The 26,339-nt window shown below is 42.7% G+C and overlaps 1 non-coding gene across 1 annotated transcript; it reads left to right on the top strand.

Annotated features, from left to right (window-relative positions):
• The first annotated feature begins 14,833 nt into the window (after positions 1-14,833).
• On the top strand, positions 14,834-14,939 carry LOC120250868. The gene has a single exon (XR_005533200.1). It is a non-coding gene; the product is annotated as a small nucleolar RNA R71 (small nucleolar RNA).
• Positions 14,940-26,339: the final 11,400 nt, after the last annotated feature.

Below are 26,339 nucleotides of genomic sequence, written 5' to 3'. Positions count from 1 at the left end.
CTGCAGGCTCTACAGAAATTTTTTAACATGTTTACACACTCAGAGCCTGCCCTAATATGTAAGTTTTACCAATGAAAAACATGTGAAATAGCTCAAACAACCAAAACTTCACCAAAACACATGAAAGCACAAGATAACACCAGCGGTCCACAAGAAAAGCATAGCAATGGCCTATAAGAATCAAAACACCAACACTCAAGCTCTTATTCATGCAAACACTAAACTAAAAACTAGGAAAACAGTAATTGCTTGGGTTGCCTCCCAAGAAGCGCTTGTTTTACGTCACTAAGCTTGACGTACCTCTTCTTTACCTTATCGAGGCTTGAAAAGAGTATGTTTCTCCCGACTAGACATTGCATAGCTACTTCCCTTAAACCAAAATTTTGCATGCCGGGGTGGAATATTTCTTGGAGAGTCCAACCATCTTACCTTTGGCCTCCAAGGAAACAATTTGGGTTGGGAATTGTCCAAGCTTAGCATAGGTGGACCATTGGATGGTTTCAATCTCCTACCCACATCTTCTCCCAAACCCAAAATCTCTTTCTTGCAATTTATGAATTGATCAATCCCAAAGAGTAGTGCTTGTTCCATTACCTTAGGATTTACTTCTTCTTGTGTATTTTCAGTTTGAAAGGAACATGACACTAGCAAATCCCCTTGAAAATTTTCTCGCTCATAAGCACAATCTTCATTCACACTGTCCAAAATTTCAAAATAGTATTCAGCTTCTCCCTTTTCATTTTCTACACCAATGTACTCAATTTGCCAAATTCTTCATTGTCGTTCACTACCACATCATCTCTACAAGGAACTTGAATTGCTTGTTCAGATGCTTGTTGTTCCTTGGAGAGTGTGTCAAGTATCCCTCCTAATTGATGCTCAAGGTTTTTAAAGGAGGCTTCATGACATCTTAGTGTGGTCTCCATATTTTGGACGCAGACATCGGATGCTTCAATGAAGTTAGCTAATACTCTTTGCAACTGAAGTGCATCCTCTCCGAGTATCTCACCCGTTTGACATTCCTCTTCAGGTGCCTCCCAATGTTGTTCACCATTATCCCATAATACATTTGGGTAGCCCACTTCAATTGGATGATATTCATTGTAACATGGAATGTTTTGTTGTTGTGACGCTAAAATTCTATCAACTTTTTCACTCAGAGCTTCAACCTGCAAATGTAGAGCAACAACTGGGTCAAACATCTTAAAATCCTTGCAAGAAAAAGTAAGACATGACAAAAGAAAACAAATGAGAATAATGGAAGAATAAGAAAGTGTGAAATAATTTTTTTTTTTAGAACAAATCAGAACGGTGATAGAGAAGAGTTGTGAAATAGAATGAAGGATAAATAGCTAAGAAAACAAAGTGCAAAGTATCTCTAAATGCTTACTCCTCGGCAACGGCGCCAAAAACTTGACAAGGTCCCCTTGCGTATATCCCGCAAGTGCACGGGTTTGTCGAAGTAATAATCCCGGGTGAGCGGGTATCGAATCCACAGGGAGTAAGGAATAAAAACACTTAATCTGCTTCTTAGCTATGTGAAAGATTAATAGTGATAAGTGTGACAATGATTCAATTCTCAAAAGTAAAATCAACAAGTAAGAGAGCACGAGTAAAGGAGGAGGTAAGGCAATCGATAAAGATGGGGTACTCCGATAATGCTCCGCCTCGGATGATCGCTTCAAGTGCAAGAACCCTCTATTATGCTTCCTAATCAATGCAATAGTGAGTCGTGGAAATCCTTAATTATATAGTTCCAAATCTAAGGTCAACTATGCCTAACTCTACACATGTCTCGGAGGATATATTACATAACATCTCAACCTCGCACTCGCATAGAGTTCCAATGAGCTCTAGAGATTCCAAGTGATAAATCTCTTCTTTATAATAGACCTAACCCTTTGGTCCAGGTGGAAGGTCCCTAAACACAATTGAGCCCTAGATACTAAGATCACCTCAACGCTTCACTCCGTTGCACGCGCAACTAAGCCCCAGCGGAAATTCATCACTTAAACCATTCACTCTATTATGGGCGCAAAGAACTCGAGGAACGGAGGTAGAATCTATCACGCCGGAGGGGAAAGGGGACGCTCCTGTACCTCTCGACTCACCCTCTCAACCCTCTCCAACCTAGCTGTATCTAACGCTCGTGGTGTGTCACTCACTCAGAAGTTTACCAACAAGAACTCTCAACCCTAGTGTCACTCTAGGGGAAATGTTCATACAATCAAGCATTCAAGGTTTTAACTCACAATAAACATCAATTTATTGAAAGCATAATAAAGAGGTTCAAAGAAACAAATACATCCTAGGGTTCACAATACCCGAGTAACCACTAGGGGTTTAGCTCTCCATGGAGCTAAGTACAATCAAAGAAATAGAATGTAAAAGCAATGAATCCATAAAGAAACCCCCTCGATGATCGTGTCGATGGTCTTGTGGAGAGTCCTCTACTCGTCGCAAGGGATCCTTTGTCCGGTCTAGGATACACCTCGCCGGATCGGTGCCGACGAAAGCTCTCCCAATGACCTTCTTCCAAATGACGCGCCATGTCAGAGCCATAGAACCTCTCCAAAAACCTAGCCAATACCCCTCAAAACCCTAGCCGAAGCCCTCTCGCAAGTTGGGGAAAAGATGGAGAAAAGAATACAAAAATCGGGGGTGATTCGGCTTTAAATAGGGTTGGAATCGGGCGACTACACGGGCGTGGATGCTTCACGTGCCCGTGCGGAATTTCCACACGGGCGTGGGTAATTTCCACACGCCCGTGTGGATTCTCTCAAACTGTCACTTTCGGCCGGCTGTGAACAGTAACTGGTACAGTGTTTGCTACAATGACTTTCTACATCAACCTACTACAGTACTATGCCAAAAATACTCCCGAATCCACTTTTCATTGAGGTAACATAAACGGGCACACGTTTATGCCGTGGATCGCTTTGCTTCTTCAATGACAGATAAGTTGATGGAGATCTTGTTCTATGTGCATAAGTCGGAATGCTTGAGTGTGACTGCCCTTGTGCCCCTACAAATGGTTGTGCAAACTCAAATACGGGGAGGTTGGCACACACTCTAGCATCTCGCACCTGACTTATATCTTCGCGTTTGAACCTTAGCAAGATTTCCTCCAAAATAGGTGCGTTGTGATACACATTGGCTTTTTTCCTTCATAATTGGTTTCACAACCCTACCTGTATAAAAGTAACATAAAAACACACATATTAATGTAAAAACACGAGAAAAGTAATGCTCAACATAAGGAAAGAATGCTTCGCATTCATATCACACAAGCACTTATCAGTTTCCAACAACAAGGCCCAAATGTGGAAAATAAAGTTTCAGGTTTGGAGACCCGAATGACCAATTTGGAAAAGGCCTTAACTAGGTTTGTGCAATCATCAAATACAAGGTTTGAATCAGTTGAGGCTACACTTCGCAACCATACCGTCTCCTTACATAACCTTGAAAATCAAGTGGGGCAGATCGCGAAGTCCTTATCAGAAAGGCCACATGGATGTTTTCCGAGCAATACCAAGACCAACCCTAGAGAACATACAAAGGCGATCACGTTGAGAAGTGGTCGTGAGGTCGACGGTAGGCTTCCAAGTGAGAAGGCAAATGAACACGCACCCGAGGTTATAGAGGTTGAAGAGGGAACAAGCAAAGAGAAAGAGGTGGCACCTCCACCTTTCAAACCAAGGATCCCTTATCCCTCTATATTGAAGAATGACCAAGAGGACTAAGTATGCCAAATTCTTGAAGGACTTGTTGACCTACAAGAGGAAGTTGTAGGAGAGTGCTTCAGTGATCTTAGATGCGTCTTGCTCGGTGGTCTTGCAAAAGACCATGCCGAACAAGAAGAAAGACCCAGAGAGCTTCATCATTCCGTGTAATATCGGAAATCTAGGTGAAGAAATGACATTGGCGGATTCAGGGGCTAGCATCAACGTCATGCCATACACCTTCTTTCAAAAGCTAGCCTTGGGCGAGCCTAGACCTACTCGGATGACTTCGTAACTAGCAGACCGAATGGTGAGACATCCGAGAGGTATCATCGAGGACGTGCTTGTCAAGATGGACAAGTACATTTTTTCCAGTTTACTTCATAGTGCTAGACGTCGATGAGGATGCGGATGTACCATTGATATTTGGGAGGCCGTTTTTACGGACTTCCAAGGCATTGATTGACATGGATGGCAGAGAGCTAACTTTGAGAGTTGGAGATAACAAGCTCAGATACCACCTTGCTGAAGCCATGCAGCATTCTCTTTATTTTGATGATACTTTGTACTTTCTAGATGCTACTGATGAGATTGTTGATGAATACATACAAGAGATGTTCAATCCGAATCCATACCAAGGCTTGTTCGACCAAGAGGAGGACAATGAAGAGATCATGATGCTTGGTTCAATGGAAGAAGTACCATCTACCAAGGTGATCTTGAAGAAGGTGCTCCGGAGATTGAAGAGGGCTAGGAGACGCCACCAGAAAGACTCCAAGACTGTTGGAGACATGCGTGAACCGAACAATTTGGGTGAACCATTTCATGGTGGTCTCAAGCCTGACAATTCACCCTCTACCATCAAGAGATTTTGCTCAACATCTTTCCAAGCCATGGGTAAGAGGGAAACTTTCATCTATGAGCCCCCGTGAGGTAAGACAAGGTACGTCAAGCTAAGTGACGTTAAACAAGCGCTTTTTAGGAAGCAACCCAAGTGTTTACTGTTTTCTTAATTTGTTAGTTTAGTGTTTGCATGAATAAAGGGTTGAGTGTTGGTGTCTTGATTTTTATATACTTGTGCTGTGATTTTTATAGTGTGTTCTCAAGTTCATCATGTGTTTCCATGTGAATTTGGTAAAGTTTTGGTCGTTTGAGCTATTTCTCATGTTTTTCACTGGTATAAATTGCATGTTGGGGCAGGCTCTGAGTGTGTAAGCATGTTCAGAAATTTTTTTCAGAGCCTGCAGAGTTTTCTAAGTATCTAGAGAAAACACACAGGCGTGTGGAATAAACACACGCCTGTGGTTTTGTATTGCGAGCTCATCCAAAGAAGGCACAGGGGCGTGGACTCGCCCCTGTGGATGACCATGCGATCCTCGCATGCCCGTGGGTAATTTTCACATGGGCATGTGAAGTCCTGCAGAGATTGGCAGACTTTCCTGAAAGCACACAGGGGCGTGGACTTGACCCTGTGGGTGACCTTGTGAAAATCACACGGACATGGGTAATTTCCACACACCTGTGCGAATCTCTGCAGAGGAGCTCTCCCCATCTCAAGAAAACACAGGGGCGTGTGGCTGACCCTGTAAGTTGGGCTTGTGAATGCCCATGCTGATGTGGAATTTCCACATGGGCGTGCCGAACACTTAGCATTTTTTCTCGGATGTCCAGAGCACCCACAGGAGCGTGCGGCTGACCCTGTGAGTCGGGCGCACGGGCGTGGGTATTTATCACACGCCTGTGTATTTGCATTCAAAGGCAGTGAGTGTTTTTCTGAGAGCACACAGGGGCGTGCACCGGCCCATGTGAAGCTTTCCTATGGAGGTACACGGGTGTATGTAATTTCCACACGCCCGTGCGGATGTACAGAACTCCAAGAGGCGCGAGTCCTTTTAAAAGGATTATTATTCCTCTTCATTCTAATATCCTCCGGTTGTCTGAGAGCACTTATACATTGTTTCCTGACCTCATATCGCCAATTTGGAAGACTTTTACTTGGTTTTCTGGCAATTTTCAAAGCTTTCTCATCTCAAGTCGACGGTAAGCCCTATCTTTGATTTCCTTCCCAAATTCATGATTTTCATTGATGAAATTAGTCAATAATGCTTCGTTTCTTCAATTAGAATGATTATTTATTTTTAGAACAAAGTAAAAGCGATTGTTCACGGCACGTGGATCCACACGGGCGTGCGAAAATTCTGCACGACCGTGTGGATTTCTGCAGCTATGTTGAATTAACTTGTTTGATCAATTCTCTTTCAATTTTTGCAGAATATGGCACCCAGGTCAAAGAAGCAAGCTGATAAGCGACCGCGAGAGTCATCCCCCGAGTCCGAGAGCATACGATTCACTATCCCCAAGCATCAAGTTCGTTTTGATCGTCTGTCAAGACGTCGATTCGGACAGACTCAGTTCTTGGACACAAGTATATTGAGAGATTTGCATCAACGGGATGAGTTCACTGATGAAGTCGAGGATCTTCTTTCAGTAGGTGGTTGGAGGCAGTTATTGTCAATTAGAGAGCCAGCCATCCAGGAGCTTACAATGGAGGTTCTGTCATCATTCGAGTTCGATAGATCATATGCGAGATTCAATGACCTCGACGTAGTTCAGTTCAGAGCACTTGGACATCACTATAGTCTGAGTATCACACAGTTTTCAGTTCCGCTCGGCTTGTATAAGGAGGCATTTACAGACACTGAAGAGTACTCTGATTTACCGACGGATTATCCTGGAGCTCTGACCCCACAGAGAGCTTAGAGAGCATTATGTGGTCAGGGCCAGTATGAGCCTGGGGTGTCCAAGGCCACGTGCCTTTCCCGACCTGTGTACCGATACCTACATGCCACTATGAGCAGGTCGGTGAATGGCCGTGGTGATAGCACTGGCGCTCTGAGCCGACAGGAGCTTTTGTACTTGTATTCAATGATGCAGCGCACACCAATCCATCTAGGGCACATCGTTGCTGAGTACATATGACATCAGGGCCAGTATGCCAGATTAGGAGCGATCTTCTCGGGTCCATACATTTACGAGATTAGCTCTAGGTATGGGTATCTTGGGCATGATTCGCGGGGGCCGAGACGATGAGTATACTTGTGCCCATAAGCCTGGAGACGATGAGATTGATGGACATAGTCCGTAGGGTTCAGACAGGGGTTTATGCTCTGGTTCTACCGATCCCTGAGATAGCCGAGGAGGAGGGTGATGATGCGGAGGCTTTCCAGCCTGTCCCCGAGTCTTAGTCAGCACCTATGGAGACTGAGGCACCTCCGGTGACAGGGGACCCATCCCCCGTGCGCATGTTTTCACCATCTCGAGCCCAGGATTGCTTTGAGAAGCTCGAAAGCACTATGGCGGTGATACGGACAGAGGTAGCGGAGGCCCGTCAGGGATTGCCGATATTAGGGCTACACAGGCCGCACAGTAGATGGAGTTCATGGCACGTTTCGACACCTTACTACAGATCTTAGAGCGAGACATCGGCTCATCATTTGTCCTACGGTCGAGGACTCCTCGGCCCCCTCACCTCCGCCAGCATCTCGTTCACCACCTTCACCAGCACCCTTTGATCTAGCACCAGCAGCAGCAGAGGATCTAGAGCACGATAGCGACACTGGATTTTATTTTCCTCGTCTTTTATTTCCGAAGTTTATTTTGGACTTGTATACTCAGAAAGGACTCTCCTTCTGAGTTTATTTTCATTTTGTATCTCGAGTTGTATTCATTGTCTTATCTTTTATAGACTCGCGTTATTTTTGTTTTTATTTAGCTTCACTGAACCTCCTCGTGTATGCGTGCAGATGGTCTTGTCATCGTGGGAATTGAGACTTTGTCATGGGCATGGCCAAAGTGATTTGGCACTTGGCCGTGTGAGCTTCACGACCCATTGGAGCAACACTCCCAAGGACTTAGCTCCATCAAATGCAACACTAGGAGTCAGGGGAGTATTGTTTCGATTGCTTCTCCCACATCTGAATCTAATTAAGTTACATTATGAATGAGCTTGCATGTGTACATTGGGAACAATGTACAACTTAAGTGTGTGTGTGGGGGAGTTTCATAGCGCACGCATCTCTTTTGTACTAGTTTTGATTGATATACATGCTCACATAGCCAATCATGGTTCACCGTAGTTGCATTGATTATATTCTTGAGTTTAGGAAAATTTTTAACATTGAATGTTTTCATGCTCTAGCTTTTGCTTAAATTTCTAGGAATGTTTGCCAGATTGACACTGGTTGCACTACTCACCCTTTGAACCCTTTTGGAAACTCATGTTTGATGAATAAGGGACTAGTTTTAGTTGTTTATTGTGATAAAAAATGATGAAAAAATGAAAAGAAAGAACAAAATAGTTTTGTTGTTTAGTTGTGCTTGTTGGGTGGAAAGAGCTACCACCTATGATGTATGAAGCTACTCTCATAAGTTAGATACTAGTTATGCCCTAATGAGAGAAAGAGCAATCTGATGGGATGTGTGAAAGCTACCACCCTGGTGAAAAAAGCTACCACCTCAAAAATGTGAAAGCCACCTTAGCGGCCGCTTTGGAAAGGGCTACCTTAGAGGATGTGTGAAGCTACTAAACTTTTTGAATTTTTGTTACCTTTTGTAGATAAATAAGTCCCTTATACATAGAACTTTGAGGAGTATACTTGGGGTCGACTTGAATGAGTTCACACACTTACACAATTTCGGGTTTGTTGCATTTTTTATTCAAGTTTTTAGTTAGAGCATTGCTTTTTATTTTGTATTTAGTGTTGAAATTTCCCATACTTATAGAATGAACTCTTTGTATGCTTTGGTGAACCTAAGGCCAAGCACTTCCAATATTTCCTTCGTCTGTGCTTTAATGTTTTAATTTTTGCTTGAGGACAAGATAAAGCTTAAGTGTGGGGGAGTTTGATAAGTGCTTGTGCGATAAGAATACGAAGTGTTCTTTCCTTGTGTTGAGTATTACGTTTCTCGGGTTTTAATGCTAATATGTGTGCAGTTATGTTACTTTCATGAAGGTAGGGTTGTGAAGCCGAATATGAAAGAAAGAAGCCAATATGGGTCGTAAATGCACCAATTTGGAGGAAATCTTGCTAAGGTTCAAACGCAAAGACACAAGTCGGGTTCGAGATGCAGTGTGCCAAACTCCTCGTATTCAAGTTAGTATAACCATTTGGAGGGGCACACAAGGCAGTCACATTCAAGCATTCCGACTTGTACATATAGAACAAGATCTCCACCAACATGTCAGTTATTGAAGAAGCAAAGTGATCCATGACGTAAAAATATGCCCGTTTGTGTTACCTCGATGAAAGCATGGATTCAGGAGTATTTTAGGCTGGCATTGTAGTAGAGTACTATAGGAAAACTGTAGCAAGAATACTGTACCAACAATGTTCACAGCTGGCCAAGAAAACAGGAAAATAGGGAATCCACACAGGCATGTGGAAGTTCCACACGCCCGTGTGAAAAATTCACAGGGGTGCTCAAGTGGCCATGTGGATTCCCGATTCCAGCCCTTTAAAAGCCGATTTCAGCCCTAATTTCAGGATTTTTTTCTAAATCTTTTACCCAACTTGAGAGAGGGCTGCGGCTAGGGTATTGAGAGGTATTGGCTAAGGCTTTGGAGAGGTTCTATGGCTCTGACATAGCATTGTTTGGAAGAAGGTTAGTGGGAGAGCTTTCATCGGCACCGATCCGGCGAGGTGTATCCTAGGCCGGACAAAGGGACCCTTGCGATGAGTAGAGGACTCTCTATAAGACTATCGCCATGACTAACAAGGGGGTTTTCTATGGATGCTTTGTTTTTACATTTGATTTCATTGATTGTATCTAGCTCCATGGAGAGCTAAACCCCTAGTGGGTACTTCGGTATTTGTGAACCCTAGGATGTATTCGTGTCATTGAATCTCTTTATTATGGTTTCAATTAAATGATGTTTATTATTAGTTCCAATCTTATATGCTTGATTGTATGAATACTCCCCTAGAGTGACACTAGGGTTGAGAGTTCTTCTTAGTAACTCTTGTGAGTGAGTGACACACCATGAGAGTTAGACAAAGGTAGATTGGAGAGGGTTGAGAGGGTGAGTCGAGAGGTAGCGGAGCATCTCCTTTCCTCTCTGGTATGATCTATCCTACCTCCACGTTCCAAGAGTTCTTTGTGGTCATAGTAGAGTGAATGGGGTAAGGGATGACCTTCCTCTGGGGCTTAGTTGTGAGTGCAACTTAGTGAAGCGTTGAAGTGATTTTAACATCTTGGGCTTAATTGTGGCTAGGGATCTTTGACCTGGACCAAAGGGTTAGGTCTATACATAGGAATAAGATTTATCATTTGGAGTCCTAAAGCTCATTGCAATTCTATACGAGTGCGAGGTGTTGAGATTGTTCGATTTCTCCTCTGGGACATGTATGGAGTTAGGCATGGTTGACCTTAGATCTGGGACTATGCAATTAAGGATTTCCATGACTCACTATTGCATTAATTAGGAAGCATAATAGAGGTTTCTTGCACTTGAAACGATTGTCCTAGGCGGAACAATACTCGGGTACCCCATCTTTATTGATTGCCTTACCTTCTCCTTTACTTATGCTCTCTTTGTTGTTGTTTTTTCTCTTGAGAATTGAATCTTGTCACACATATCACTATTCATCTTCCACATTAGTTAAGAAATAATTTAAGTGTCTTTATTGCCTACTCTCTGTGGATATGATACCCACTCATCTTGGATTATTACTTCGACACCCGTGCACTTGCGGTGTACACGCATATTCGGAATTGTCAACATAACAATCAAAATATATGTGGGAGTGGGCAATTGATATAATACTCCCCTAAATTCCTAGTGGTGCATTCGATGGAGCTAAATTCCTTGGCAGTGGAGTTCCAACGGGTAGTGAAGCACACATGGCCAACTGTAGAAACATATTGGTCGTGCCCATGACTAGTTCTCAATTTCCATACTGACAAGACCATCCGCACACATACACAAGGGGGATTCAATGAAGCTCAACGAAAACAAAATAAACTCGAGTATATAAAAGATAGAGTAATGAAATAGAACTCGAGACAAAAATAAAAGATAAACTCAGAAGAAGGTTCCTTTCTGAGTATACAAGTCCAAAATAAAATACAAAAGTAAAATACGAGAAACAAAAGAAAAGAAAACTAAAAATACCTCAAGCGTCTGTTTTATTGGTGGTCGGCTCTACTACTACTGCTAAGTCGAACGGCGCTGGAGGATCTAGTGATGGTGACGCTGGCGGAGTCGGAGGGGTCCAGGGTCTCATAATGACTGGTGAGGCAGCGTCGCGCTGAAGTAGCTGCTGCAGAATATCAAGATGAAGTCTGAGGGGTTCCAGGGTCTCATAATCTCGGTCTGTAACATCTCTACAGCATTCTCAAGCCTTTCAAAGCGATCATAGGCTTGAGATGGGGAGGACATACACACTGGTGATGGCTCCTGTGCTGCTAGTGGTGCATCGGTCTCCATCTGCTCTGGCTGCGGTTCGGGAGCAGGCTAGAACCCACTGCTGCAACTCCTTCAGTTATCTCCAGATCTGGTATAATCAGTACATGCACTCCCAGCCATAACTGCACAACATCCCCATCTGTATAATCGTTTCTATACCTAGAAGAGCAGGTAAGATCGTCTTCTCAACCCTTATAATAGCGTCCCATAAACCCATTCCGATGATGAGCCTAGAGATGTATGGGCCAGAGAAAATGACACTAATCCTGGCAGACTGACCCTGATGCCTCAGGTATTCTTGTAGTACATGGCCAAGGTGAACTGGCTGGTGCTGTACCATGGAATATAAGTAAAGAAGCTCCTGTCGGCTCAGGACACCAATACTATCGTAGTGGCCATTAACTGATTTGCTCTGGACGGCGTGCATGTATCTATAGCTCGGCTGAGACAAATAAGTCATCTTTGACACCCCCAGCTCTACTGACTACAGCCACATAATGCTCGATAGGCGCGCTGAGGAGTCAAGCTACCTGGAGAACTTGTAGGGAGATGCTCATACTACTTGGTGGTGGGAATTCCTCATCGTATAACCCCAAACGAATCGAGAACTGTGTGACGCTCATACTATAATGATGCCTGAAGACTCTGAACTATATGGCGTTACCACTATCAAAATTGGAGTACGATCTATCAAACTCAAACGATGCCAGTACTTCCAGTGTCGTCATCCGGATGGCAGGGTCACGAATAGTAAGCAGTCAACGCCAATTACCCACGGCCAACATTTCCTTAATCTCATCTGCCATATCATCAGGCAACTGTATCTCATCCACAGCACTCCAATCTGGGAACCACGTCTGACAAACCTAAGCTTGAAAAGATGTTCAAATCGAGCTCGGTGCTCGGGTATAATAAACTTTATATGCTCGGATTCTAGAGAGTACTCTCGAGGATACTTACCAGCAAGTGTCTTTCTCCTAGGGGCCATGCTTGCAAGATTTGAAAGGAATTTGATCAAGCTTGGACATAAATCCATACTGTAAGAATCCACACGGTTGTGTGGAATTCCACACACCCATGTGGATTCATAGGGCGTGTAAACCGCATGGCCACTATACTAGAAATCTACAAATACACCAAAAAACCGTTTCTAAACTAATTCTAAACATGTATTAACCACTTCAGCATAGAAATAAACCACATTCTCCAGTTTAATCAAATAAAATCAAGTAATGATGTAAAAAAGAGAGAATAACGGTTTACCGACGAGATGAATTTACCCAAGCCCGTGTGTTTGTCACAGGGTCAGACACAAGGGCAGACGCACACCCTTGTGTCTTCCCTGGATAAATCTCTAAGTCTCTGCAAAGAAACACACGCCCGTGTAGAATTACCACACGGGTGTGTAACCGTGACAAGGTCATTCACAGGGGCAAATGCACGCCCCTTTGTCCTCTCGGGATGAGCTATGAATGAAAATACACGCCTGTGTGAAAATTACACACGGCCATGTACCTTCTCTGGTTAACTTATAGAAATCTACAGGCTTTGCAGAAAATTCCTGAATATGTATGCACACTAAGAGCCTTCCTTATAATGCAACATTAACCAGAGAAAACCTTTAAAACACGCTCAAACGACCAAGAACTTAGCCACACACATTAAAGCATACGATAACACTGAACAATCCACTAGAAAAATCATAGCAATATCATCTAAAAGATTAAGACACCAACACTCAAAGACTTATTCATGCACACACTAACTAAAACCTATAAAAGAAGTAAAGAACTTGGGTTGCCTTCCAAGAAGCGGTTGTTTAACGTCACTTAGCTTGACTTACCTTGTCTTACCTAACGGGGGCTAATAGATGAAGGTTTCCCTCTTACCCATGACCTGAAAACATGATGAACAAAGTCTCTTGAACATAGAGGGAGAGTTAACAAGCTTGTTACCACATGAGGGTTCGTTACCCTCACTTCATTCTTGCACATCCCCAACAGCCTTGGGGGATTTCTTGTGGTGTCTCCTCGCTCACTTCATCTTTCAGAGCATCTTCTTTATGATCCCCAGAGTAGATGGTACCTTCTCCTATAGACTAAGCATCAATACTTCTTCATTATCCACCTCTTGGTCTAGTAACCCCTCGTACGGGTCCGGATTCAACATATCCTGCACATATTCATCAATTAGTTCATCGGTAGTGTCAAGAAAATAAAGAGTATCATCAAAGTCAAGAGAATGTAGCATGGCTTCGGTGAGAAGGTATGTCAACTTGTCATCACCAACCCTAAGTGTCAACTTCCTACCGTCCATGTCGATAAGTGCCTAAGAAGTACGCAAGAATGGCCTCCCAAGTATCAAAGGAACATCTACATCCTCATCGATATCCAACACTACAAAATCTACAGGAAATATGTACTTGTCAACCTTGACAAGCACGTCTTCAATGATACCCCTTGAATGTCTCAATATTCAGTCATCCAATTGTAATGTCATCTGAGTAGGCCTAGGCTCTCCCAAGCCTAACTTATGAAAGAATGAGTATGACATGCCGTTGATATTAGCCCCTGAATCTGCCAATGCCATCTCTTCACCCAAATTACCAATGTTGTACGGGATGATGAAGCTTCCGGGGTCTTTCTTCTTGTTTCGCATATTCTTTTGCAAAATTGCCGAACAAGAGGCATCTAAGATCACTGATGTACTCTCTTCTAACTTCCTCTTGTTGGTCAAAAGATTCTTCAAGAACTTCGCATACCGAGGCATTCGAGACAACGCCTCCATAAAAGGAATGTTGATGTGCAATTACTTGAATAGACCCAAGAACTTCTTGTATTGCTCATAATTTTGGTCGTTCTTCAATCTTGAAGGGTAAAGGATTCTTGGCTTGTATGGTGGGGGTGCCACCTCCTTCTCCTTGTTTGCTAGGTAGACTCCCTTAAGGTCTCTCCGATAAAGACTTCGCAATTTGCCCCACTTGATTCTCTAGATTGTGCAATGAAGCGGTGTGGTTGCGAAGTGTAGCTTCAACTGATTGAAACCATGTATCTGATGATTGCACAAATCTGGTTAAAGCTTTCTCTAAGTCGGTCATTCGGGTTTTGAAGCCTGAAACTCGATTCTCCATATTCGGGGCTTGTTACTGATGGAAACCCGGTGGTGCCATGGCCTTTTGCTGCCCTTGGTTACTCCATGAAAAATTGGGGTGGTTTCTCCACCCTTGGTTGTAGGTGTTGCTATAAGGATTGCCTTGTACTCTTCCCGAATTGCCCACAAAATCTACTTGTTCAGTTGGGGCTAAAGTAGTAATCAAAATAGGAGAATCAGATGGTATATGTGAACCCCCACAACCATCACAACTTGTGATAGTGGCTATCCTCGGTGAAGTCAATATATCCAATTTCTTGCTCAATTCCATTACTTGGGCTACCAAAGATGTAACCGCATCAATTTCATGGAGTCCGGCTTCTTTCTTCTTTCTCTTGCATTCCATTGGTAGCTATTCATGGACATTTCTTCTACCAATTGACGGGCTTCTTCAGGTGTCTTGTTCCCTATTGTACCTCCTGCGGTGGCATCTAGAAGTTGTCTTGTACTTGGATTCAACCCACTATAAAAAGTTTGAATGATCATCCATTCGAAGAACCCGTGTTATGGACACTGCCGCAAGAGGTCCTTGAATCGCTCCCAAGTCTCAAACAAGGATTCAAGTTCCATGAGAACAAATGAAGATATCTCATTGCGAAGCTTTGCCAACTTTCCTGGAGGAAAATACCTTAAAAGGAAAGCTTCGACCATTTCGTTCCATGTTGTGATAGAAGCTCTTAGCAATGAATGGAGCCACTGTTTGGCTATTCCTTTTGAGAAAATAGGAAAGCCTCGATCTTATAGCATCATCAGTAACACCGTTGATCTTCAAGATGTCAGAAACCTCCAAGAAGTTTTCAATGTGATTGTTTGGCTCCTCATCGGCCAAACCATTAAACTTAGAGCTTGGCCCGCCGGGCCAGCCAACTCCGCCAATAAAAATGGGCGGGTCGGGTTGATCTTTTACAGGCCCTCCAGGAGGCGGGCCGCGGGTTGGACGGGATGGGCTGCGGGTTGGGGCGGGTCGGCACGTGCCCATAGCTGAGGATCTGGCATAGTCTGAAAGCGTTCTCGGTTGTTCATTATTCTTTGCCATAGTTTCTGACTCTTCACTTTCTACATCAACTAAATTTGACAGTTCTTGCACAGGTTCTTTACCCCTTCTTCTCAGTTTACGCTTAAGTTCAAGTTCTTCTTCAACAATTGTCAAAGATTTCCCTCAGGTCATATCATGGAGCTGCACCAAAAGAAAGAAAACCAAATAAGAATAATGATAGAAAGAGAAAAGGTGAAATAGAATGAATGGTAAATAGCTAAAATAGCAAAGTGCAAAGTGTTTCTAAAATGCTTATGGACAACGCCCCTTGCGTATGTCCCGTAAGTGCACGGGTTTGTCGAAGTAATAAAATCCCAGATGAGTGGGGTATCGTATCCACAGGGAGTAAGGGATAAAAACAGTTAATTGTTTCTTAATTAAGTGAAAGATAAATAGTGATATGTGTGACAAGATGTGAAATATCAAAAGTAAAAGAACAAGAAATAGAGCACAAGTAAAGCAGAAGGTAAGGCAATCGATATAAATGGGGTACCCGGATATTGTTCCGCCTAGGACAACCATTTCAAGTACAAGAACCCTCTATTATACTTTCTAACTAATGCAATAATGAGTAGTGGAGATCCTTAAATACATGGTCCCAAATCTAACGCCAACCATGCCTAACTCTATACATGTCCCGAAAGAGAAATTGAATAACCTCTCAACCTCTCACTCGTATAGAATTGTAATGAGTTCTAGGGATTCCAAGTGATAAATCCTCTTCCAAGATGTAGACCTAACCCTTTGGTCCAGGTGGAAGGTCCCTAGCAACAATGAAGCCCTAGGTGCTAATAAACGTCTAAATGTACATATTTTGTACGTACCAATGCTCATGTTTATTGTATTTTATTGAGAACTCGATGCCTTTTTTATTGTTTAATCATTTTATTTCATGTTTCAGGCACAAAGGAGGCCTAGGTGAGCTCAACAATGGAATGTAAGAATAAATCGACATCGAAAACGTCATTTTTGGACCCCGGGAACTATACATGCACTGTAGCAGCCCGGAACATGAAAATTTCAGAAAAAGTCTAAGTCTGGATTTCCTTACAGGCAGTATTATGACCATCCTCGTGGGTAGTATTGTGAGCGTGAGGCCACCCGCAGGGAAGCCCGAGTTCATCCCTTTATAAGTATTGTTAGGGTTTCTTTTGAGGGAAGGAAGCCTTCTTCTTGGAGCTCACCACCAGCACACCAAATCGGAGCTAGAAGTAAGATTTTGAGCGCATTTTCATGGAGGATTTGATGAGGAGAGCGCGATTTTGGGCGAGATCTACTCCTAGGGCTTGTGTAGAGGAGGTTGAAGACAAGGGAAGCCACCTCTTGTGTGCCGTCTTTGGAAGCTTCTCCGGCCTTCATTCTTTGAGGGAGTGTTTCATATGTTTTGTTTGGTTGTTTGCATGGATTTATTGTTGTATTTGATGACTATGAATAACTAAACCCCAAGGTCACCAGATATAGGTGAACCTTGGGGGTGAACTTGTGCTAGTATGGATGCTTGGTTCTTTCTATTGTATTTTGGCTTGTTTGTGATCTTTACTTGGTGTATTTGAATGCTTTGATGTGCATGAGAACTCGGTGTATCAATTCTTAGGTAATGCTAGGTTGCATGATCATTGCCCTAGTGTTAGACTCACCAAGTTTGGAAGGGAAACACGTATAAATACACCGTGACCATCGGGTATTTATACCCCTCCAATTCTAGGGTTAAGTATTAGCTTGTATTCTGACCCTAACTTGAGAAAACCACCTTTCCTATTGCAATCGTAGGAGGATTTGGGCGAAAGAGATTCCGTATCCAATACTCATACCGGATTAGGGGTCAATTGTTGTGACCATCGGGTTGACCTAATCTAGGGTTTTCTCGGTCCAACTAGTCAATTGCATGTTAGTTCTGGCATCTAGCACACTTTAGTTTCCCCTGAGAGGATCCTCATCCGTGACTGCTTCCTTTCCATGATTATCCCCCGTATCTTGCTGACACGCGTCCGAATATGCGTGTGAACCGCAAGTGCAGGGTGTCGAAGTAATAAAATACCCGATGAGTTGGGTACTCGAATCCATAGGGAACAGGGCTACTAGTACTAACTTCTTCTCTGCTTTCTAACCTAATGATAAATGGAAAGGTGTGGTGATCTAATGTGCGAAGAAATGAATACCGGAGACGAATATGCAAGGGTGAAATGGATGGAGATCTCAATCAGTAAAAGTGGGGTATTCGGGCAATGCTCCCCCTAGGATTTAGGTATTAGGTACTAGATAAGCAAAGTGTTTCTATGATGAGTAAGTTAAGTCGTGGAAATCCAAAAAATAATCGGATCTTGCCTCCAGGTCACCGATACTAGTCCCCTACGAGGTCTCGGTGGAGAAATCGCTCAATCTCAACACCTCTCACCACATATGACCGCAAAACACTCTGGGGATTCCAAGAGGTGTATCAGATACCTAAAGATTAATCCAACCCTAATTCCCAGTGAAGGATCCTAACCCCCTATTAGGTCCTGGCAGAGAAATAACTCAATCTCACGCCTCACACCAAATATGGTTGCATAGAGCTTAGGGAACAGAGATAGAATACACCAACCGGAGGGGAAAGGTGATGCTCTCTATCTCATGACTCACCCTCTCAACCCTCTTCAATCTTGAGATTCTAACCCTAATGGAGACCTCTCTCTCACCAAGGTAACAAATCATGCAAACCAAATAACCAAAAGATCAATAAGGCAAGCAAGCATTAGACAATCAAGATTAAAACTTAATCAAACTCAGATTAAATAGAAACACTAAGCAAATCCACAAAAGATGAGAATCCTAGGAATCACAAGCCCAAATACCCTCTAGGTTTTTAGCTCTCCATGGAGCAACATACAAAACACACCATCAATGAATGAAAGTACATTAAAACTATAGAAATAAACCCCCTTATATATGAACTGATGGCCTTGATAGAGAGCTTCGACGTCTTGAAGGACCCACTCTGAAGCTAGGTTCACTGGTGGCTTCCTTGATGCTATGACGGTGGAGGAATCGATCAAAGTTGGTGATGAAGCGTCTCCAAAGCCGCAAAGACCTTCTCTCCAAACCCTACAGGTCTCACCCCTCAAGAGCCGCACAAAAGATAAGAAAGAATAGGGCAAAACGGCTCTTTATAGGCCTTAGACAGCATCTGTCACGTGCCCCCACAAGCCCATGTAGATTTTCCACTCGCCCGCGTGGGCTGCAGGAATTTCCATGCACCCATGTGGATTTTCCACGCGCCCACGTGGGAAAAACGGCTATTTAAAATAGATACAGTGTTTTGCTACAGTATTTTCATAAAACGCTGTCCAAACACTCTTCTCTTGAGGCCACATGTCCGGGCACACGTCCATGAGGTAGGCTATAAAACTTTTCTTCATCGACGTATCTTTGAGAGGTCTTGCAATCTTCACAAAGAGAAGGAACATGAAGATGTGGCTGCCTTTGTGCCATTGCAACTAGTGAATTGACGTGAATCTTCTTGGAAGTTGGCACACATCTCCATGTTTATAAACTCCTCTCGTGTCTTGGTCCTTGAATTGAACAAGAACTCCCAACATTGTGTCTTTATAGCCTATCTTTGCTTCCTTTTTACTCTTCAAGGCATTCACAACCTATATGCATAAAAAAACACCAAATACACAATATGAGACATAAACCATGGTAAAAATGATGCTCAATGCATGTAAAACATATATAAAAATATGTCTACTCAGGCACTTATCACTTGCCTTCATTGTTAGCATTTTATTTGCATTTTACTTGTTTATTTGTTTTATCACTATCACATTCGAACTTGGAGGTTAAACAACATAGCGAAGAGGAAGTAAAAGTAGCTTCTCGGGCCCTTGGGAATACGAATCCCTCTTGCTAGCATGAGGGGTATTACTTGGTGATCCCGTACACTTGCGGGGAAGCGATCAAGTTTTTTTGGCGCCATTTCCAGGGAACCACGAGGAATACTCGGAAAACTTTAAGTGTGTTGATTTGACCATTGTTTGGTTTTGTACTACCATTCTTGCATTTACTACTTTATTACATCCCGCCATATCCGCTTATCTTTCTCTCTTGTAAATCTTTGTTTGTTGGCCTCTATTTTTGTAAATATCTCTTTTGTCTTCTTTAACTATGGCTTTGACTAACGATCGGATTATTTAGCACTGGTCACAGGATTCATACCCTCGTCACTCATACAAGCCGACTGGATGGGGTAGTTTTTATTTTGATGATGATTAGTGGAAGAAATAGTATTGTGAGGAGTTGATCAATTCAACTCTAGAGAGGAAGAAGGTCTAATTATTTCTTGAGGAATACATGGAGACAGATTGGGCGAGTCTTGTAGGGAATTTTTGTTCACTTAATTGCCAATTCGACCGTGTTAGTGATGAATCAAGAGACAATTCCGATAGACCCTGACAGTCAACAAGTCTGGTTGAAGAGGAGACAAATCCAACGGGGTCAGGAGGTTCAGAGGAAATGGATTATTCTCAAGTGAGTGACTTATATTCGATTTGGGGCAAGGTTCAGGTGACAGAAGATAGTTTGAGCAGTGACAATTCATCTGAAGCAGAGGATGAGAGAGTTGAGAAATGTGATCTCAGGAAATATGGGAGATTGAAATCATCAATTAAAGAACCGCCTGAACTAGAGCTGAAACCCCTTCCTGAGCATTTATAATATGTCTTTCTGGGTGATGGTTCCAACCTCCCAGTCATTATAGCATCTGACTTGACAGCTGAGCAGAGGGATAAGCTTCTAGTTGTATTGAAAAAGCACAAAAAGGCGATTGCGTGGAAAATAGTTGATATAAAGGGAATCAGTCCATCTTTTTGTACACACAATATTCTCATGAAGGACAATCACAAATCCACAGTGATACCCTAATGAAGGCTTAACCCTAACATGAAGGAGGTAGTATGAAACGAGGTTATCAAGCTACTTGATACAGGTATAAATTATCCCATCTCCGATAGTGCATGGGTAAGCCTAGTACAGGTGGTACCGAAGAAGGAGGAATGACAGTTGTCACCAACGAGAAGAATCAGCTTGTTCCTACCAGAGCTGTAACAGGTTGGAGAGTCTGCATAGACTACAGGAAACTTAACGATGCCATGAGGAAGGATCATTTTTCCTTTGCCTTTCATCGATCAGATGCTCGAACGACTTGTAGGACACTCTTATTACTATTTTCTAGATGGGCTCTCTGGGTATTTTCAGATACCTATTGGCACGGAAAATCAAGAAAAGACCACCTTTACCTGCCCATATGGCACATTTGCTTACTATCGCATGCCTTTTGGACCATGCAATGCTCCAACTACTTTCCAAAGGTGTATGTTAGCAATTTTTGAAGATATGGTGGAAGACATCATGGAGGTATTTATGGATGAATTCTCTGTTTTCAATGATTTTTTAACGATGAGTGTATGAATGCTTTTATCAGTCTAAAAAAGAAACTCGTGGAGGCACCGATTGTAGTTTCTCCATATTAGAATTTGCCATTAGAATTGATGTGTGATGCAAGTGATTATGCAGTTAGTGCAGTGCATGGGCAGCGCAAGGACAGTCATTTCCATCCTATCTATTATGCAAGTAAAACTTTAAATGCAGCCCAGGAGAACTACACCACCACTGAGAAAGAACTCCTTGTAGTAGAGTTTGTTTTTGACAAATTCCGGTCATACTTTGTGTTGTCTAAAGTAATTGTGTACACTGATCACTCTGTACTCAAATACTTGCTGAATAAATCAGACGCCAAACCTTGATTGATCCATTGGGTACTTTTGCTACAAGAGTTTAACTTGGAGATTAAAGACAAAAAGGGGCAGAAAACTTGGCCGCGGATCACCTATCACGCATTGAGGGCCCCACTGATGATGTGATAGAAAGGAGAGAGATAAATGATGCATTCCCAGGGGAACAACTATGCAGTATTCAAGTGGTAGCAGAGGATGAGACCTCGTGGTTCGCTGACATTACAAATTATCTAGCGGCGAAAACTTTTCCGAAGTGGCTCACATATCAACAAAGAAAGAAATTCTTCACCGACCTCAAGCATTATCTGGGAAGACCCATAACTTTTTCGGGTTTGTGCGGACCAAGTTGTTAGGAGATGTGTTTCATGAGAGGAGGGGCATGACATTTTGAGGCATTGTCATTCAGGTCCAACCGGGGGTCACTACAGTGGAAACAGAACAACAAAATTAAATCTTGGATGCGGGATTCTATTGGCCTAGTATATTCCAAGATGCGCAGACATTTGTGCAGCACTGCGATAAATGTCAGAGGACGGGGAATATTTCAAAAAGGGACGAGATGCCGCAAAATTGGATCCAAGTTTGCGAAGTGTTTGACATGTGGGGGATTGATTTCATGGGCCTATTCCCTAGCTCTCATGGTAATAAGTTTATTCTAGTAACAGTTGTCTATGTTTCAAAGTGGGTGGAAGCTCAGGCATTTCCATCATGTGATGCCAGAGTAGTAGTGAAATTTCTGAAGAAACTATTCTCCCATTTTGGCGAACCTACAGTTATCATTAGCGACCGGGGTACTCATTTCTGTAAGTCTCAATTCGACAAGGTCCTGAAACGGTACGGGGTGTCTCATCATACATCGACTCCATATCACCCCCAAACGAGCGGTCAAGTTGAAGTTTCAAATTGGGAGTTGAAGCGAATCTTAGAGAGAACTGTGAGTCATCATCGAAAGGATTGGGCTGATCAGCTTGACGATGCACTTTGGGCCTATAGAACGGCTTACAAAACGCCCATCAGAACAACAAGATACAGACTAATCTATGGGAAAGCATGCCACTTACCCGTCGAATCGGAGCACAAAGCATATTGGGCCATAAAACAGTTAAATTTTGACCCCCACTTGATAGGCCGCAAAAGGAAGGTCCAACTTAATGAGCTAGATGAATGGCGAACGATGGCATATGAAAACTCATTGCGCTATAAGGAGAGAATGAAGGAAAGCCATGACCGACACATCAAACAAGCTAAGTGCTTCCAAGAGGAAGATCAAGTACTACTCTTCAACTCTCGACTAAAGCTCTTTCCTGGCAAATTGAAATCACGGTGGCATGGACCATATTCTGTTACACATGTGTTCCCTCACGGCGGCGTGGAGATATCTCATCCACAAAATGGAACGTTCAACGTCAATGGTCAACGATTGAAACATTACTTTCCAGGTAACAACACTTTGCCAAAGAATGGAGGTAACTCTCCACCATATGTCCCACCATGATCATGAGGTAAAATACGTCAAGCTAATGACGTTAAACAAGCGCTTCTTGGGAGGCAACCCAAGATTTTGAACTCTTTACCTTCTTTTTTCATATTATTTGAGTGTTTGTGGTTTGTGTTCTTTAGTTTTTGTGCATGTTTGGTAGCCTTGTTCATCGTCTTTCTTATGTTTTTCATCCATGTCGTTTAGAATGCCTTGAGTGATTTGATGATTATACTCCATGAAATTAAATTCTTGAGTGTTTATGTGCTTAATTTGGCTTTGATTTCATTATTTTTTTTAGGTTTGGAGGAGGCTAAGTTGATGTAAATCTGGAAATCACCCGTTTTATGACCGTGAGAGATGTCGTGAGCCATCCAGAGGGCTCTCACGAGTGCCCTTGTGCCCGCAAGGACACCCGTGAGGCATCCAGAGAGCTCTCACAGGTGCCCTTGCGCCCGCAAAGGCACCCCTGAGCAATCCCGAGGGACCTTGTTGTTGCCCTTGCGGCCCCGAGGGCACCCGCAAGGACACCCGAGTGAGGGTTTAAATCAGCCCCTCACTCATCTTCTTTCTTCTCACTCACACACTCATCTTCTTTCTCTCATAACTTTCTCATTTCTCCACCAAATCCACTCATTTCTTTTGCTCTATATCACTCTCCTCCTCCTCTAATCTTATTTTGTGAAGGAATTTTAAGGTTTAAACACTCTCTTGGCCATTTTAAGCTTTTGAATCACCCCATTTACTCTAGGGTTAAGGTATGTCTCTCATCTCTCAAACCTTGAGCTTTTGATGTTCTTTTTGGGCTGATTCTGTGGGGTTTTTGCTCTCTTTGGATGATGGAACATGTGTGGAATGAAGCTACTTGATTGTAAATTTGTTGTGCTCCATTTACAAACAAGGTTCTTGCAAAATGTTTTCAGTTTGCTGTAGCACTGGCATTTTTACTAGTTTTCATTCCATTGAGCTTGTATTTGTTTAAAACTTGGTTAATTGTTCTTCCCTTGGTCTTGAAGGTATGAGGGTGAATAAAGTGGCCTACAAGAAGGCTAAGAGGGACCCTTCTCCCCCTCCCAACAAACCAAAGTTTAAGAATGAAGAGCACAAGACACGTTATGCAATTTTATCATGGAAGGGTTTGAACCATCCGGAGAATAGATTGGGATGTCTTGAAGCTGTTGGGGTTGGATGGTATCATCTTGGAGTTCATCTCCCATAGTGGGTGGGACAAATTATTCCCCATTGAAGAGCCCACCTACATGGAGTTAACACTAGAAGTTTTGAGCACCATCGAGGTTGCGAAGCATTGTCCATTCACTAACAAACCAAGTTCTATCTCCTTTCGTGCATTCGGGAAGAAGCATCGGGTTACCCAAGATCACTTGGGTGTACTCTTGGGACTTTACACCGAAGCATATACACTCACACCCGGATTCAAAGACTTATCACATGATTTTCCGTACCCGGTAACAAGTGAGAAGTATTGGGCTTCCATGGAAACTTGTTGGAAGACACAGAAGGCGTCTCAAATGTCGAACACCGCGCATCGCTACATACATGCTCTACTTACTAGATGTATCGGGGGACGGCTAGACTCTACGGGGGTCGTTCTTGCACAGATTTATTGATGCTCTACAACATTATTGAGCGTCACCCCCTCCACATGGGACACCTTGTTGCGGAAGTCCTAGCACACCAGGGGCAGTTTGTTCGCCTTGGGGCCATTTTCGCCGGAGCATAAATCACATGAATGATTAGGGACATGGGCCTTATTGAGTGTACCCAGGGCATGATAGTAGTTGGCACTATCGCCCCGCTTGGGATGCAGACTCTTGTATGCATTCGGATAGTTGCAAAACGGGGCGGTGGTTACAAGCTTGCACAGCGTCAGCGATCAAATACACAAGACACCGGCCCTTCACAGGATGCTGAGTCTAAATCTGAACCTGAGCAGGAATCCAGGGCGCGTAGATCTTCTCTAGAAGCATGGTTTGAAGAATTTTTGCACTAAGGTCTACTAGCAGCTGCAGGTGCTTGAGCAAGGACACCGAGACCTGGTTGCATCACTGAGTCGCATTGAGAGCAACACCGCCAATATCTTAACATTCTTGCGTAGCTCATCCTCATCATTTGGCACCACCTCTGCAGCTACCACCTGCGCTGCATCATCATTTCCACCTGATCTCTAGGTACCCAGCATATGGATATTTATCTATTTTTGTTATTTATTTCTTTGTCTTGATTGTACTTTTGTGTTGTCATTGTAGTGTATTTTTTGTGGGAGTTAGTTAGGGTTCTGCCTTACTAAACTTTTTTTTATCTATTTAAAACCTTGCTTTTGCGCTACTCTCTATTATTGTTGCTTCTGGAAGTGTGATTAGTGTTTTTTGTTGCTTTCAGGGCCATTGTTCAAGTCACAGCACACTCCAGGCCCTCATCACACTGTTTTTCCCTAAGTCCGGACCCGAGTGTCAATATCTTCATCACTTGACTGGGGTAGTTTCTTACTCCATTTCTTTGTATTTATTGCCTATCTTTCCCACCTTGTTTTGCTGATTTAGTTACATTGGGGACAATGTACAACTTTCAGTGTGGGGATGGAGTATTTTTACAATTGCATGCTTGAATCACCAATGATAGCTATGATTTCATTGTTAAGGACTTCCTACCTTGGCAGAATGATAGTTGTGAGTTGTACTCTATTTGTGCTTGAATGTAGATCTCTTTTATCTTTTGTGCACCTTTATACATGTTGACGAGTACTTTCACCTTGCACACTCCAACCGACCCATCATTATGATTTTGGCATTAATTTGTTAAATTCTATCTTCAATGCATTTTTAAGCGCTTTTGAGTTCCTTTATTGTTTTCTCTACCTTAAAGTGAACTATTGTAGCAAGTTTTATACTTGGGGACATGAGATACATTATGTGCATGTGAAAAGAAAAGAAACAAAAAAGAAAAAAAATGAGAAAAATGAGAAAAATGAGTCTATGATAGTATTCCTCTGCTAGTATAGCATGAATGTGTTTATGTAGATTGTATTCGAGTACGTTGGGTGGCTCTTGTGCCTAATCAGCATGTGTATCCTTCAGAAAGATTGTAAAAATTTTTGTGCAGTCTACGTTAGTCGGACTCAGAAAAAAAAGTATGTATGTTGTATATATTTGTGAAAGAAATAAAGTATCTCTTTTGTTTCCATGATGCTTGCTACGTAGCCACTTGAAAGTTAGAGTTTTACCTAGGAATTAGAGGATTCTTAATTGAGTATTGAGGATGTCTTTAGCGTCTTAATGTCATTTTAATTTTGTGTGGGGTGAATGGGCATCGTAGGGTAATCCAGGGTGTGGAGGTCAAGGGGGCGTTAGCACACACACTCACAGGAGCACTCTAGATGAGACAAAACTATTATCACTTCACTATTCATTGAACAACTCACTTCTTGATTTCTGTCCATTCGAGCTTGTGGAGTCCTTTACGCTTGAGCTTTAGGTCATGCATTTAGCCATTTATCTTCTTGCCCCTGTTCTTCATGTTTGTTTGCTTGGGGGCAAGCAAACGATTACATGTTGGGATGTTCGATAAACATCTAAATGTATGTATTTTGTACGTACCAATGCGCATGTTTATTGTATTTTATTGGGAACTCGATGCCTTTTTTATGGTTAAATCATTTTATTTCATGTTTCAGGCACAAAGGAGGCCTAGGTGAGTT

This window comes from Dioscorea cayenensis, chromosome 19 (genome assembly GCF_009730915.1).
Source record: "Dioscorea cayenensis subsp. rotundata cultivar TDr96_F1 chromosome 19, TDr96_F1_v2_PseudoChromosome.rev07_lg8_w22 25.fasta, whole genome shotgun sequence".
NCBI classification, from domain to species: Eukaryota; Viridiplantae; Streptophyta; class Magnoliopsida; order Dioscoreales; family Dioscoreaceae; genus Dioscorea; species Dioscorea cayenensis.
Note: the sequence above shows the minus strand (reverse complement) of the source record. Positions and strands in the feature narration are given on the sequence as shown.